Source organism: Opisthocomus hoazin, chromosome 9 (assembly GCF_030867145.1).
Source record: "Opisthocomus hoazin isolate bOpiHoa1 chromosome 9, bOpiHoa1.hap1, whole genome shotgun sequence".
Classification (NCBI taxonomy): Eukaryota; Metazoa; Chordata; class Aves; order Opisthocomiformes; family Opisthocomidae; genus Opisthocomus; species Opisthocomus hoazin.
This window is the reverse complement of record NC_134422.1, coordinates 22,199,703-22,213,372: the sequence shown is the minus strand read 5'-3', so window position 1 is coordinate 22,213,372 and position 13,670 is coordinate 22,199,703. Positions and strand designations below refer to the sequence as shown.

Below are 13,670 nucleotides of genomic sequence, written 5' to 3'. Positions count from 1 at the left end.
AAAGCTATCCTATTAAGTGGGCAAGAAAACAGTAAGGATTAAGGTGAAGACTTACACAGAAGACTAAATCTTAAACCACCCGTCTTCCTTTAACTCCCATCCTCTGTTGCCCTGTCACGCTGCTGACATTACCGATACGCTCTGTGCAACACTGCCCTACCCCCCGCCCTTCAGATGAGCCCTGGCATTGCAGGGGGAACCTAAGTGACCCTTAGCAGGACCAGCAAATGGAAACGGATGGAGCAGCTTAAGCCTCTTCCCAACAAAATCCTTGTACCTATGTACTTTCCCCTGCCTCTGCGAGGGTATAAGAAACCATACGTGCATGGCCATTAGCTGGGGTAAACAAAGCCATTTTTTTCCCATCCTGATGTATGCCAGCAATTGTTGGGACAGCTGACCCGCACCTTGCTTCTCTCTAAAGCCAACTTTGCCCACTTCAGCAGTTGATAGGTAACAAACTGATTTACTGTGTAGGAGCATGCAAACTTTAACATATGCCATTACCAGTGACTACCAGGCTCTTTTTGTTTGACAGCTTTCTTCATAAGGTCCCAGGAATTTTGAATAAGACTGGGCCCATTATATTAAATATGGTGCTAATGTACTTAAATTTGCATTAATAATCTGAAGCTAATGGTATGCTGGGCCAACAACTTAATTCTATAAGACAAAGACTTCACTGTTCCAAAACACTTAAGTCATTCACTCGATATGGAACTAATCTAATTCTCTTAGATCAGAATTTACATGATATTAAATATATTCTGACAGCACAGCGATAAAGAAGATTAAAAGAAAAGAGTGTGCAGACTGTACAGGTTGCATCCATCTTCATATTACTTTGGGAGGTTTTTTTTATTTCTCCACTGAAGCCTTGAGTTTAAAGAGCCTCCCACAAAATGTGAGTGGAAGGACAGGGGTTCAAATCAAATAGCTGATGTGTGTTACTATTAAGAAGCCCCTGATGTCATCAGTGATAACAAATGGGTTGGATCTGTAATGCAGTACCAGTTAAGAATTTGGGCAGACTGTATCACAGAAACAGCCACTAAATTAGTAGCTGGAATAATATTAATTAACAGACACTGCAATATGGTTTTAAATTTTTTGGTACAGTAGATCTCCAGCAGAGATGTCAGACACCAGTGTAAACAGCATTGCCAAATCCCTGGGTTTCTTTTATCTTTGACTGGTTTTTGACCATGGGCTGTTACTGCACAGGCCGAGGACGGATAGCTGCGATTTGTGCTTCTTCACAGCTACCCACAGCTTCCGGGACTGGAAAACTGCTGACTGGCCGGCATCCAGCAGCCGTCCAGGGCTGTGTTAGAATGGCCAGAAACTGGACAAGGAAAACATTAATCTGTGCCTGCGCTGCCTGGGCAGCTATCAGATTTGGCAATGACCTGCCTGGGGCATTGAAGCAGCAGGATTTCTGACAGAGGGGCTCAGTGTTGCTCCCTCACAGATTGGAATGTGCTGGCAGGGCTTATACCAAGCCCTCCACCATCAGTACAGGGCATAGTAAAGAAACCTGAATAGAAGTGAATATATGGACACAAGAAAAAAGTTGGCAGGAGTCATTGTTTCGGCCTGATCGGTTTCTTCACCCCAGCTTCCTACATACAATACCTTCTTTTAACCCGTATCATGCTTCTGAATGCTTTTACTGTGTATGTTGTCAGCGTTCCCAAGGTCCGTTTTATGTATTGCTGTCGCTGTTGTTCTGTTCCAGTTTTCTTCCTAAAGTCTTTGGGCTGGAGGAGGCTGCAGATGCCTCAGCTGCACTGTCCTCAGCCCTCCTAGTAAGTACACTGCTGTGCTTCTCTGTAGCATCCCAGGTACGAGCAGATCAGGGGATTTAGGCCAAGTGAAAAGGCACAGCGAGCTGAAACTCAAAGACCTCTTTTAAGGCTGAACCACTGTCACCTCATCAATTTGTGCTGAAGCTTATATTATACCTTTAAACACGTAGTGGCATGCACTACTATGCTGCATCTAAGCAACTGATTAAACGGATTCCAGCGAGAAAATGTGAGGTTCACTTTGGGCTTGAAGCAATCTTATATGTACAGCAGGAGTTGTAATTCCTTTTCTTGGGTGGAAGATTTGAAAGTAACTTTTCGGAAAATGAAGCATACAAAGGGGACCTCAGGATGTTTTTTTCTTGCATGTATTTTTTTTAAAAGCGGTTTTAATAATAATGGAATTCCAGAGACATCCACTGTCTCTAAATCTCTGTCTTCAGGAAACTGTTCAGCTGATATTTTAAAACATAAATGATTACTTGTGATCCTTGATAACTACTTTTTAATGAAACGGCTCAACCTTTCTTTCCTCTCTCCCCCACTCCCCTGCCCCTGGAATTGTTTTTTTAGTTCACCTTCACTTTTAGTAACACATTCTTTATATAAATAATTTGCATTTTCCAGGTTCATGGAGCTTTGTCTTCCAGTTTGATCTTGCCAGCAAATTACATCACATATTAAATATCAAATAAATTAAATTCATTCAACAATCTCAACAAGACAGAATATGTAAAAGTGCAGCCAAGCTGAAGAAGTCTTCCTGATCTTTTCTCTCCAAGTAAAGTTGTACTTTACAACCAAGTTGCAGTGTTTAATTCTGAACACATGAGTCATTGCCTGTACACAGACCCTCACAGTGAGGACTAAGCTTTCCCTGGAAAACCTGGGAAAATATAAAACCTGTATGTGTTTCACCACAAAATAACTGTGAGTTCAAACTCATGTAAAATCTTTACACGATCCTCTAACAAATCTGGATAGATTTAAATCAAATTTGATCAATTTTTACCTGCAATTTCTGACTTCCCCCTGTAAAAAGGTATACATGAACAAATGCAGCAGATTTTTTTCCATTCTGTCCATTCAGAAATTAGGTTTTACTTTCAAGATCTATATGCTGAGTGTTACTAGCACTAAGACACAGTTCCTTATTTATACTAAAAAATTCTTGGTACTGCATAAAATTTGCTTTTTTTTAAATTTTATTTTAGCTTTGCTAGTGTAGTTCATGATGAGTCAATTTATCTTTAGAAGTATCACTTGAGCTGATGATGTTATACCCATACCTTGTAACAGTAGTGTTTAGACAACTATATGATATAAACCAGTACAATATACGCAAACCCTGTAGGGCAGATTATTCTACTGGAATTATCTTATTGCTTCAGAACAAGTATTGCTTTAAGTCACAGTTAAGACTTCTGCAGTAAGTCCCATAAAAAATAATCTGTTTAAAACCAAATCTTAGAAGCACCAGTAAATCTGTGTAAAAAAATGTACTTGTATACACTATTCTTAAAATGGCACAGGGTATTTTCATACTCCTTTAACACATGAAGACAAGTAATTGAAAAATTTAATCATGTAATCACATATATTTAATCACTTTATGCAGCAGAATGAGAGAAGTTTACTAAACCATTATTAGAGCTCCTCATTTTAAATTGCTTATCGAATGGACTAATTTTGACCTTTAGCCAAAGATAAAAATATCCATAAAAGCAAAAGGATAAGACCTTCAGGTACAGCAATTTGTGACAGCTACTACAAGGTCAGCAGAGCTTTGAAAGCTGATCACTCCTGTCTACTCAAATTAATTCAAGACATCTGGTTGGATTCTAGATGCTCCAAGAGACATAGTGTAACTGAAGTAATAATTTTACAGTTAATAACTTTTATCGTTTTTCTAAACACTGAAGTTACTCCTGAGTTTTGTATTATAAACACATTATCTGTTATGCTTAAATTTTGCCTATACAGTATCCAATTCTAAGCTAAAATTTTTAATTGATTGTATTTTGCATATATCACTTCACTAGAAACAATGTACAGAAAACTGAAAAAAATTCTTACTTTATCACTTTAAAACGTCCTGCTGGAACAGCCAATAGGCCATTTTCTTTCTGTGGTTTTGTTTTAGAAAAGCTCTCTCAGGACTCACTTTTGTAGGGGTTCAATATTGTGCAGCAAATGCAGTTAATAAAGGTAATAGCGCTACGGAACTATAGTTATTATTAGCCATAACAAGTCAGTTATGCTGGTGATAGAGTCCATTAGACGTGCGCATGAATCCTTCGAGATTGACAGCTGAGACTTTGTGCAGAAGAGGACCGGTTCTTCATTAATCAGCAAATTTAAGAGCATATAACACACCAACATGATAAGTGTACTCTGTCTCAGCGGAGGTGCATCCTATTTGATTTACATTTGCTACCCAGAGAATGACTTAACATAACACGTTCTTTTCATGCTTCAATTCTGCAGTGACTTCCAGTCTTTGTGATGACACCAGGCATCTCCGATGGCTATTTTTCACAATTCGTTCACGCAATAAGCACAAAATAGCCACAGCACAACAGCTTTCATTAAATGATCTAAACTCCATGCCTAATCTCCAGGATTAAAACCTGTTCCATTCCCTGTAATTTCCAAACTCTGCTGTGTAGGCTGAAACTTCCAATGATGGTCTCAGTACGTGCAAATCCGGATAATTTTCCTGAAGGACTGCCCAGCCGATGATTACACATTCCTGCTGTTTACAGTTTATAAGAAACAGTTTATTAGATAAAGCCACAGATGCCATTTTCTTTACAATTTTTCATATATTGAACAACAGCCTGCATGATTCTGTCCATTTGTTCTTCAAGATTATGGTTCTTTAATCATATCTGTGCTTCTAATGAAGTAATTTCATTGCAAAGACTAAAACCCATGTTCTATGTATGGAATAACAGAATAAATCTCATTTTTACTTATTATTTTGTATATAGAAAAACTTCACAAAATTCCTACCTATAAATGCTTAGTTAGGCAGGTGATACCTGCTTATAAAACAGTATACTTGCCCATGATATCTCTGTATTTAGTCCTGTGAAGTCTTTCACCGATACTAACCTAAATAAATCCGTTTAAAAATAAATAGCTGTGCCTCACTGGAGACCATAATGAATTTCACATCTAAGCACCATTTCTGTATTTTAATGAAAGGTCAAAAATACATAGGTATTCTTCACTATACTGAACTCTCACCTATATATAATGAGTCTCAAAAGGTTATGACTTTACATTCATTATGCTGTCATTACAATCTGTATATTCTTCCTCTAGCTCCCAAGACCTATCTATTCTCCTAATGCAGTCAGTATACATTTATTAGTTAGAAAATAATTTAGATTCCCATTGTGTTTAACAAATAATACAACCTGGAGGGGTTAAAAACCCAGTGTCTTTTGCCTCTCAGTGACGTTTGTTTGTAGTGTACAGGCAGTATGCATGAGCACTCTGTTTGTTCGTATTAGAGAAAAACATTCCTAGATTTAGAAACCATCAACATGAAATTCTGAGATGAGGATGTACTTTCATGCTCCTATTTACTCATCACCTTTGTCACCTAAATAATATTCAAAGGCAAATTCAGATTTATTTCTAGTTCTAAACATAACTTCTGTCATAGTTCAGAGACAAGCTGCATTCGTGATCTCTTTACCTTTCTAGTTTCCCTCTCCAGGAAAATTTATACTCTGATCCAGCTGAAATTCATAATTTGTGAGGCACCTTACCCTTGGTGTACTGTTGTGCCAACACAGACTCCTTACTGCAATCTCCTTTGAACACGTAACATTCTCGTAATAGTACTTTTTACCTTCCCTCTATATGCTAAGATACACCATATTGTCCAGCCTACGTACATGAGCTAGATCTGCTGTTACACCTAGCTCTCACAAGAGACAGATCTTGTAGGCTGCTCGAGGACATCTGCTCTCCCTGTGTTTACACGAATCCCGCATTACCATGCAAGCACTGTACGATTAGGATAGCTCTTTTCACATCTGCTGTTTTTTGCCCTGCCAACTCAAATAGCTGCACACTGGCTAGTCAGTCCTTAAGTAGATATTCACTAAAATTAATGCTTATTTCCAGTTGTTGATATTTTCCTTCTAACCTGCTCAGTCATCATTTTTGTAGCTATCACAAAGTCACAAAACATTTTCCTACCTCCAACCACTGATTTGTTTCCAGATTACTTTTTCCAATACCCTTTTTTAATTTAGCTCTGCATAGCCAAAGAGTAATGTCAAGCAGATGAATCAATGTAAATATACTTTAGTTACATCTTATACTACATTGCATAGCTGTATGTTAGCAGAAAAAATGACTAAAAACTATATTTTGAGGAAAGTAATACATTCACAGACAACTGTGAGCAAAGAGATTAAAAGCTATTAAATTACTCACTTTCATGAAGTATTTGCTCAGCCCTACTAAATGTCTACAAGAAATATTTCTAGTTTTCTGCTCATCAGTTTCACATAATGAATATTAGAAGGTGATGGACAGAAAAGAGGAAAATCTAGCAAGCAAAATATCCTTTGAAAAATACAGAGAAATGAAACACAGACTCTTTTTTGGCATTACTGAAACATAGACTAAATTGCAGGGAGAATATATTCATTAGTTCCCTGATCCCTAGTGGAAATCACAGTCCTGAAATAGGTACCAAGATTTTTCTATGGTATCCACAGAGATTCCCAGATGCTTAGAAATTATTGCTACAGTAACCAGTCTGTAGGTAGCCACCTGCATTTACAGGATGGAAATGGAGCCCTAAGTCCATCCTGCCCTAGACATATTGATACTTAATTCTAGGCTGAAGAAAGGTACCCATTTCCACCAAGGATTCAGAGTGCTGAGCACTCCCGCCATGCTGGGTCTGAGCCAGATATTGCACTCTCTTGAAACACAGCTGAGAAGCTTCGTATCAATTAATCCAGTGATCAGAGCCATTAAGGAGTTAGAAAAAATAGGTCCAAATTTAGGATTTAGCTCCCTGCCTAATCTCGAGGGGTCTTGAAATATGTATTTTGTATATGGCAGAGCAGCTGTGGTGTTAGTATTCTGAAAGGGACCCGTGGAAGCTGGGGGACTTTGCATTAAAAGCTAAATATCAACCGAAGCAAAAGTCAGAACTTGGTTGGTCCCATGCGAATCCCCCAAGCTTTAGGGTATTTAGTATTCTCATCTTCCTTCTAAAAAATCCTCAAGCCCTTAAGGATTTTATTAGTAGACAGTAGGGCAGAGAACCATTTTAGATGTCAGCCTAGCAGGCACATCAGTGAATCCAACACCTCCCTGAGTCTAACGCTGAGGCTGTGAAATGTACCCACGACATGCGGACTTCAGCACCTTTCGGAACAAATTACAGTCATTTTCTCTCAAACAGCTGCCTCTGCCATCGAAAGCCACCGTGTATCAAACAGCCTTCGTGATGCACATTCAAGCAATGCATGACTGTGGATGACGTTGGTATGTAAACAAACCTGACACACAATTTCTGTGCACTGACCCTGTCATGAAATTGTAGCCTAAATCTGTAGCATTTTGGTGTCTTTTGTGAAGCGTGTCCAAACATGAAAATCCACTAACCTTTGGTTATTTTAAAATAATGTCAAAATTTGAGTTTAGAATTGGGACTTGCGCAATGGTTAAACTAACAGTTAAAATTCAGGGTGATAGAAATAAAGACTTTGGATAATTTCTCTTGAGAGGTGAAAGTACAATAATGGCTAGTAAAAAGAAGCAGAGTAAGGCAGGTAGCTACAGAGAGCTTAACAGGTAGATGTTTTGGGATATTTGTCTTCTTTTTCAGCTAGCACCACAGAATATTTCAATAGGGGTAATACACTGCAGTCTATTTTTTGGATGGAAGATGTTGAAAGCAGACTAGTAGCAAAGCTGCCAGTATGATTTCTGCAGGTGAATCCTGAGAATGAAGGCTTTCTACAGTGACATTTGCTCATTCTTTTTCATTCCACAAAGCATCCCTGTGCTAAATGAAATAAGGTATAATTACATGAAAAATTAAGATGTATAAGCACGCTCTGACATACACATGCTGTAAAATGTGGATATTATCAGAAAATTACCACTTAGCTAAAGAAAACCTTTATGGATTCTGAGCCTGAGTTCTTATTTTATTGGCAAAGATTCTTTTGGCATTCTCACTACTTTTACCTCTTATGCTTATTACAAAACATGTAGTCACCAGGTTAATATAAGGGATTACGGTAATCAGTTATATGTAACTGGCATGTTAGCATTCTCAGTAGCAGTTTATTGTGAATTTTAGCAAATGTAATTTAAATGAGTAATCTCTTTTACAACAAAATGGAATTTAGACTGATTGTATTCTTTATATTTTTTTATCATTATTTTTGTGAAGAAAACCTCTGCCCCCTACAACCCAGTATCAAAAGCCAGCACTTATTGTTTAGATCTTCATGTACATTAGCTAGTATTTAAGTGTTAGCAAAATTTAAAAAAATAGTTGATTTTATGTACTGTATCTCTCCCAAGAACAGTAGGACAGGCAAATATATCGGACTTCAGACTGGCCAGTAAGAAGTTACTTGCAACTATTACTAACTTTTCTACCTGAGGTTATTCTCCCCTCTATGGCCTCATTGAACTGTTCTGTTCCAAAACACTCCAGCTTAATTCCTAATAATACTCTTGTTATGCACTTACTGAGTGAAATCATGACACACTGATGCCAGTAATGCCAAGTTTAAATCAAGATATATGGGAAACTTCCATGATCTTTTTTTCATTTGCTATCTTGAAATCTGTGTATCAGACTTCTCAAACCAGTTTTCATTTTTCAAGCAGCTAAATTCATCCCACACTACACAGCTTATCATCTAGCTTTCTTCCTGCAGAACAAGCAATTTTCCAGAGTTAGCAATGATGTTGTACCTAGCTGCTATATATGGTGCTGTATTATGTCCAGCCAGCCAATGCTGCCTCCATTAAGAAACTGGAAAAAAGTCTTCACAGTTACTGTACTCCATCAGTTTTTCCAGTGACTTCAAATTATTCTCGTTTAATTAAGTAAATTTACATCCTGATATGAATGTGTATCATTATCTCATGTTCATTGCTATATGCATCAGTCTACTTTTTACACAACATTTGACAAAATCACTGCTCTGTGTATTGTAGGGTTCCTCTTCCTCTAACCAACCTGCTACCCAGTTCTAACTTTCCATTGGCACCCTCAACAGCTTTACATGCTAGTGTAATGAAAATGAAAGAAACTGCTGTTCATCATCAGAGTCCCCATGAGTCTCTACGTAGATAAGAACTTTTCATTTTTAGGCTCTGTTTTAGAATAAATGAACAACACAAAAGTAATTGTGAATAGTGTAAAGGCAGACTCAAAAACAAACCCCAGGAAGGCCTCTGAAGAGAGAAAGTTTGGGTCGTGTGCAACATTAGACAAGAAAAAGGAGTAGATGCAAAGATTACTCAGGCATTTTTGGAGTCTGAGAAGTACTACAAGCTCTAATGGTAGACGTAGCCATTGGATCGTGCTGCAAACTTTCACCAGTGAGCAGAGAAAGCCAGAATCACCTTTCCTTCTGGTAGAGGCTGGTGAAGGTCAGCTTGAGGCTTCTGTATTAAGCCACTTTGTCTAATGCTGCTTGTTTTCTAAAAATTACTTTTTCTAAAAAACATTTATTTTAGACCAGTGGATCTAAATATGAAGAAACTACACTTGCTTCACCTCTTGTCTTCTGCTATTACATAATGCAGTAGCATTTGCCATGTGCTAGAAGAAAATGTGAAACCTGAATCAATACCTTTTGTTGTTACTGATTCTCTAGTATTTTTGTTGCTTACTGTGAGACACAGGACTATGAAAAATGAAATCATGCTTTTAATGAAGTGATATTTGATGCTAAATGCTTTCATATTGTTGCAGTATCAGTCATAGCAATATTTTAAATATTTGATTAACTAAATTAGGTAAATGAGGAATGTAATTAAAATGCTATTCTCAACCTATAAAATAATTTAAGAAATTAGACGAGTGATGGATCGGTTCACGTACTTTACAGGAAGCATTGACAAAAATAAATTATTGTTTCCCACCTGAATAGGAAGTCAGCTGATTTCAGCATGATTTAACCCTCCCTAGTTATTGTGAGTACAGCACTGCTTTCTTTGGGGGGACATCACTGTAGGTTAATGTTTAGTCTCTTTAAACCAAACTAAACCAAGACAGCGTTTCAATCAGTTCAAATGACATATAGATAACATTCTCAACTTAACATTCTCAACTTTGTCTCTACGGAGACCTCCTCTGTCAGCTTGAGAGGTCTTGTCTGTCCAGCTGAGCAAAGAACTCCACTCCCCTTTGAAATATGGAAAGTCTAAAATCACCCTAATGCCCTAACATTCATTTACCACTCCATCGAGCGTTGTGACTCTTCGGACTAAAAGCCTTTGAGATGTGATCGGGTTTTTTGTTGTTTCCAGTTAGCCCCTAGTTAGAGCTGAGTGCATGTCCAACAACTAGAGGGAGCTCAACTCTTTGGAAGACCTCTTCCTTCAGCCCGACTTACAGCTGTTAGAGAATTCAATTCTGCTGATTATTAGATGGAGTCATAAAGTCCATGGTAAACAGAATTGTTACACTTCATGACAAACTGAGGACACAGAAGTGTAAGCAACTTTTTCACTTCCCTGCTAATTTACCTGAAGAAAGAATTCTGATAACCAGGAGCTGGCAGCGTTACACTCAGTAGGCACTCTGAGAGCTACATGCTACCTTGGAAATGTATGTAGGAAAGTGATTTACCCACCATAGGGGTCCATTCTTTGTTATAAAATAAAATAGCATGCAATAGATTATTTCTTTTAAATTGACATTATTTTGTTAGTTTATAGAAATCATGGTCTCTTTCAAGCTTGGAAAAAGTATCACTTCTGTAGTATTAAAAATTGCTACTATAAGAACATATGAATCATAAAGAACATAATATAATGATCACACTAAATATATAATCATGTATCATAACATAAAATAGTATGAAATTATCATGTGAATTCCAGCAATATGTTTTAGATTTACATTTGCATTGTTTTCAGAATAAAGTTTACAAAGTACAAACTTTTCTTTAGCTCTACATTACCCTAAAACTGCCAGCATACATACACAGAAGTTGCTACTCATTATTTGTTATCTAGACTTTGCCTTAAAAAAGAGGCCCTGGAACAGGGCAATAGTCCCAGTCAAGAACCCAGCATTCTAAAATGGCACCAGTTAATAAAATAAGAATATATGGAGGTTTTATACATATATGCATACATCCATATAAAATACATTACATATACATATGTATATTATATACATGTATGCATATATATGCAAGTCCTATGAGAAGTGGCTGAGGGAACTGGGGCTGTTTAGCCCAGAGAAGAGGAGGCTGAGGGGAGACGTTATTGCTTTCTACAACTGCCTGAAAGGAGGTTGTAGTAAGGTGGGTGTTGGTCTCTTCTCCGAAGTAACAAGTGATAGGACGAGAGGAAACGGCCATAAGTTGCGCCGGGGGATGTTTGGATAGGATATTAGGAAAAACTTCTTCACTGAGTGGTCAAGCATTGGAACAGGCTGCCCAGGGAAGTGGTACCCTGGAGGTATTTAAATGACACGTAGACGTGGCACTTAGGCACATGGTTTAGTGGTGGACTTGGCAGTGCTAGGATAACAGTTGGACTTGATGACCTTAAGGATCTTTTCCAACCTAAATGATTCTATGATTCTATACACATATATATATATAATATATATGCATATATACAAAGAATATACAGATATTTTTAAATACACTATTTAAAGATTCTCTTTAATAGAAAACTTTGCTACTTCCTGGGGAGGCAAAACTTCTCTGTTCTACTCACAGGGAAGGTAGACCAGCATTGGAGGTGACCTCTATGAAAAGACAGGAATAGAAGGATAACCTATATAGCAGATATCCACATTCCATTGAGAACTGAGAATGTCAGTCATTACCACCTTGTTACCTCTACATTTCTTCTTGAGTCTTCCTATTGACCACGCTTTACTTGAGAGCTCTCTATTGCTTCCACTTATTCTCTCTTCCCCCTTTAGGGGAAAAAAAAAACACCCTTTGAACTTTCTGTCTCTTCTCCTCTTTGACTTCAGTTTCCCTTAAAGGATTCAGAATGGTAGCAGTGAACTTTTAACCACTGACATTCAAATAGGATCAGAATGATGTCAAAGGAGTTCACACCTCCCTACCAGTATGTGTTTATAGAAAATGACTTGAATTCTGGCTTCTCAAAATGTAAGTGCTTGTTACAGAGGGAGAAATATGTCATAAAAAGGAGATACTGAAGAAAGGAAGAGGCTTTACCCTCCCTCCCTTTCTTCTCATGCAGTTCACAGAAGGTGCCACATTTCATTTCGCTCTAAAACCTGCTCAGGCTTTGGTTTAAAAAGACCAGGAGTATGAAATCTTGCGTGTCCTGTCCTCTTTGGATCATCCAGGAGTGATAAGAGATTTTCACAGATGTTATCCGCAGATAACTCATGAATACTGAGCACTGCATATTAGATCAGTATTAATGTCAAAATAAGAAAAAAGAAAGCAAAACAAAAACCCACCAGATTCCCCCCCTTCTCCAACTGTTCTATCCAGTGAAAAGTAACGCTTGCCTGCTTGGAAATGTGTCTTATGTCATTCATTATCAGTTGTATATAGACATTTCCAAACAAATTAAATAGGACCTTGAGAAGCAAACCATAAAAACTGTGTACTGTCTAGTCTTTCTGAAAAATCTTGGTTGGGAGGTTCTTCATATATTTGTTCCCTAATCTCCTGTGTTTGTTATTCATCGTAGTTCTACTCATTTTTCTTTACTAGTTATCATCCCCTAATACACCAGTTTGTGGAATTCATGTCAGTAGGCAAGAAAATCTGAAAAAAAAAACCAGATTTCTCTGTGCAAAACGATGATGAAGTCATCCAAAGTAAGAAAGTTCCTAAAGAGTCAAAGGCCGTAGATAAAGTGGCCTCCTTCTGACATTTTAACAGGTGAGACTTCAGTAATCCCCCCACTCCCAGGCACCTGAGCTCCTCACATACTGCCCTAAACTGCTGCTGTGTTGATTTAAGATAGCATTATTGTCACCATCATATTCAGGTACCATTAACAACCACATTTTCAGACAACTGTGAGAATTTTAAAGAAGTGCCAACAAAAAGATAACAAAATCTTTCCTTGTTAGGATGTGAGAATGTTCAAATTCCATTTCATTCACCCCCTCAGAGGTGACGATTGCCTTTTCCACAGCTTGACATCACCTTACTCTTTTCCTCACAAATTTGTCTTCTCACATAGACACTATAAAACTTAACTACATTGGTAACGTTACCCCAAGGATCAATTTATATTTACTTAATCTGCATGTAACAGAATATTTGTGAATATTCAGCCAGACCACTTATTTCACTGAATAATGAATTATTTATCTATTCACAAACATGACATTGCATTAATCATGGCTGGATCTATTTTTGCAGGGTATGAGTGATTTTTTTTTCAACTCTTAACAGTTTCCTAAATTAAAACATATTTAACTGGTATCATTTAATTCAGGTAGTTACAACTTACAAACACAGAACTTCAGTTCTACTTCAATAATTATGGAAGAGCATTTAAACTGCTTCCAATCTTTTTATGGTATAAGTGTCACTTATCATTCAGCCAAAATTATCCAGGAGAGGGATACTCTTTTTCTGTTGTTGACCTGAACAGATACAAAGCATTTTC

At 37.5% G+C, this 13,670-nt stretch overlaps 1 protein-coding gene across 20 annotated transcripts in view; it reads right to left on the bottom strand.

Moving 5' to 3' along the window:
• B3GALT1 (beta-1,3-galactosyltransferase 1) overlaps positions 1-13,670 on the bottom strand; it is a 224,801-nt gene that overhangs the window by 162,969 nt on the left and 48,162 nt on the right. The gene's annotated exons all lie outside the window — the stretch shown is intronic.